Genomic DNA, 3,542 nt, shown 5'->3' on the forward strand with positions numbered 1-3,542 from the left:
TAACAATAAGTCATGGATCACTTGGGTGACATAGAATGGAGGAGTGGAAGTGCCCTGCTCCTCCACATGTGGACCAAACATAACCACAGGTCTTTCTTCCTCCAGGTTAAGATTGTCTTGGAGCGGGATAATGGTGGATAAGTCCATGAACTAAGAAACTTGGGCTTTATAACTGGGTTGCTTCAACAATTCAATTAAAGGAGCAGATATATTGACCTTTTCTAACTCTTTTTGTAGGCTGAAGACAAATGGATTCCTATCAAATTTGACTAAATCAACTATTTCATTATTGTGTTTACTGATTGGCCTTGTTTGCACTATTTTTTCTATGTGCTTGGGGCTACAGATTCAGGATGAATGGGACGAGAGGAATCTCCTTCGATCAGTGGGATAGGGTTGATTGGCTTCTTCCATTTCAATGTGTTTAGGGGCCATGGGTTGAGTGGATTCATCATTTGATCTTGCATCCTCAATCTCTTTCTTGACCTGAAATCATATCTCTTACGTAACTGGGATTGCATGAAGTCAAAAAATTGTCTACAATAGGTGTCTCTATCCTCACCATAAAAGGGGACACTCAAGTCCTCCCCTTCTCCTTCTTGTGCTTCTATATCGTTTTCTTCTTTTGAAAGAGAAGAGAAATTGTTTTCCTACATTTCTATAACATCTTTCATATTTTCCTTAGGGTCATATTCCAAATACAAAGGAGGTTGTATCTGGTCTTGTTGATCTGTTCTTTCTCTTTGCAAAATCTACAAAGGAGGCTTCATATAATGGGGGTTAAAGTTCCTGTTGAGACCTTGTTAAACCTGCCAAGGAGGATTTTTTCTCTCCTACTCCAACTTCACAAGCTTATTTGATAGATTCCTAATTAATTTGTCCATCTCATCTAACTTTTCTTCTTGGGTTTCTTTTATTGAGCTAGAGGGGCTAGCTTCTTCCTTTCCTCTTCGTATGTCTCCACGTTCTCCCTTTCCCCTCTACTTTCCAATGGATGCAAAATTTGCTTCAACTTCCAAAGCATCAATCTGAATTTGATCTAATGTATGGGATTTCCTTTCCCTAAGGGTGAACCCAAAGTTTGGTTCAAAGGCTCTGACAAAGACCACTTTAGCATATGTCTATGGAGGTTTAATCTCAGTAGGGATATTGTTATATAGTTTATTAAATCTTTTTATAAACTTTAAGACATCCTCTTTATGTTTTTTCTTTATTGCATTGAACTCAGTGAGGACATATCCATGGTCCTTCTTTTCTCCCCATTTTTGCATGAAAGAGTTCTCCAGTTCCTCCCAAGTATTGATTGAAGTATTTGGTAAAGTTTTGAACCATTTTTTGGCTTCCCCATCTAAATATTTAACAAACAGTGTCAGGACTCCATCAAGATGCTCTAAATTTAAGTTCTCAGCAAATGCATAGAAGATTATATGTGTTTTTGAGCTAAAATATCATCCTCCCCAGTGAATCTCAACATGAGCTTAAGATAATCTTGAGGTATTCCATTCGGAGACCGCTGCAAGTTAAGTGGGGCATATTTGTTAAGTAGGAAGCTAGGGACAACCATATTTTGCAATGGAGGTTGGAAAAGATTTATCACAAGGTCTGATTGAGGAACTGTGTGAACAGTACCTAACTGGACTTGGGATGAAGTGTTAACAAGGATCTAAGATGGAATTATAATAAGGCTATCCTTGATTTCTTTAGCTTCTAAGAAGATATGGAATGTAAAAATAAGTAAACTGACAAAGGTATCTTCAGCGTTAAGTTTCAAAGAGTAAGATCCAAGTGGAGGGAAATACTCTCTTGATAATTTTGAATCTCTAGATGAGGTCTTAGGATTATTTATCTTGAACTTTTGCGAGCTAGAGGTTGAGGCGTTTGGGGTAGAAAACACAAGGTCTGGAGTTCTTGGAGTCCTTTTTTTCTATATTCTTCAAGATACGATTCTCTCTAGATCAAATATAGGAGGAGTTTTTTCTGTGAAATATCATAATGCGTATGGGGCCTCCTGAAAGCCATAATGACCTATTGAAAAGTTTTATAGTGGAATCGCCAAGGTGAGAGATATTCAAGCCACACCTCCTTTTTCTCACCTGACAAAAGGAGTGTACAAATGTCTTACCCACATAAAATATTTTGATGCAGCCCCCGACAACGGCGCCAAAAGATGTTGGTGCTCCTAGAGACAACCTCAAGGTTGAAGGAGGTCAGTGGACATATTAGAGTGCTCGGAGGATTTTATCGTTAGCATCCATCATTGAAACATATCATGGATTAAAATTGGTTTAGATATATCTTCCAGTGGCAGGTTCAATCATAAGCATACATTGATTGTTCTCTTAGAGGACTTAAAGGACTTAATATTCAGATATGGTGGCCTAGTTGCATAAATATATAGTTAAGTTGGTCATTATAGTATGGGTTGATGAAGAATGTAAGGAAGATAAATTTAACACATAGGGTTGGTTTCAAAATACTATGCATCAAACTTCAGCATAAAATAATGAAATCAATCATGTAAATGGAAATACAGATGGCACGGAGTGCATATTATGGACATTAGACCTCATTTATCATAAGCATCTTTCATAAAAAATTGACATAAATGAATCCATAACTATGAGATTAAATCCAGTAGCTACAATTGCACACCTTATGAGAGGAAAGAAACACATGTGGAAATAAACAAAGGAAAGATCCCATACTACACATTTCATGCATTTGGAATCACCATAACTTCTTTATTAATCCGAAAAAAGAGAATACATCTGCAATTCTTCAAACACTCATTAAATTCACAGTTTAGAGCTACCTCTAGAATCCAAAATTCATAGCCCTCTTTTTCCAATATCTTAAGCATTTTATAGGGTCTCATAGATGATTACCCCTTAAAAAATATTCCTTCTTGATCTTCTCATAACTATCTACCAGCTAAACTATTCTAGTGTGCTACTATCATAATTGTCCTAATTATCATATAACAACTTTGATTACATTCTTGAAATAGAATATTTACAAAAATGTGAAAAGAAAATAAAGTGCCATTATTGACACAGCCAAAATATCTTCATTATTGGTGAGTCAGTTCTGGTGGGAGGGATACCGACTCTATGACTTGAACTAGTGGTGGATTTATAAATTGGTCACACTTTTGCCATAATGTTATTTGTCTTGGTAACAAACAAAGTTTTTACCAACCATAGTAGAAGGAATTCCCTCCTTAAATAGTTGGCTATGGTCTTGCCTTTGAGGGTGGAGGTCTTCTCGTGAGAAGAGTCTGCCTTGCTTTTATCTTCTATCAACATTTGGTTATATTGATCCCATGGTACCAGTCCTCCTAAAATGTCCCAATAGCTAGGAAATCCAGCTCTCACCCTTCGATCAAAATCTGAATCAACTGCGGCTACATATTTCAATACATTACCTAAACATTCTTCGGTTTTGGCCCTGGCTATTTCCTTCTTAATCATCTTGGAAATCTCGATGAGGGTCCTAGTTTTGTCCACCAGATCCATGGTCCTCAATTCACTAGCTGACATTCC

This window comes from Pinus tabuliformis, chromosome 1_2 (assembly GCF_031772625.1).
Source record: "Pinus tabuliformis cultivar Carrire ecotype Pingquan chromosome 1_2, CPIR1, whole genome shotgun sequence".
Taxonomy (NCBI): domain Eukaryota; kingdom Viridiplantae; phylum Streptophyta; class Pinopsida; order Pinales; family Pinaceae; genus Pinus; species Pinus tabuliformis.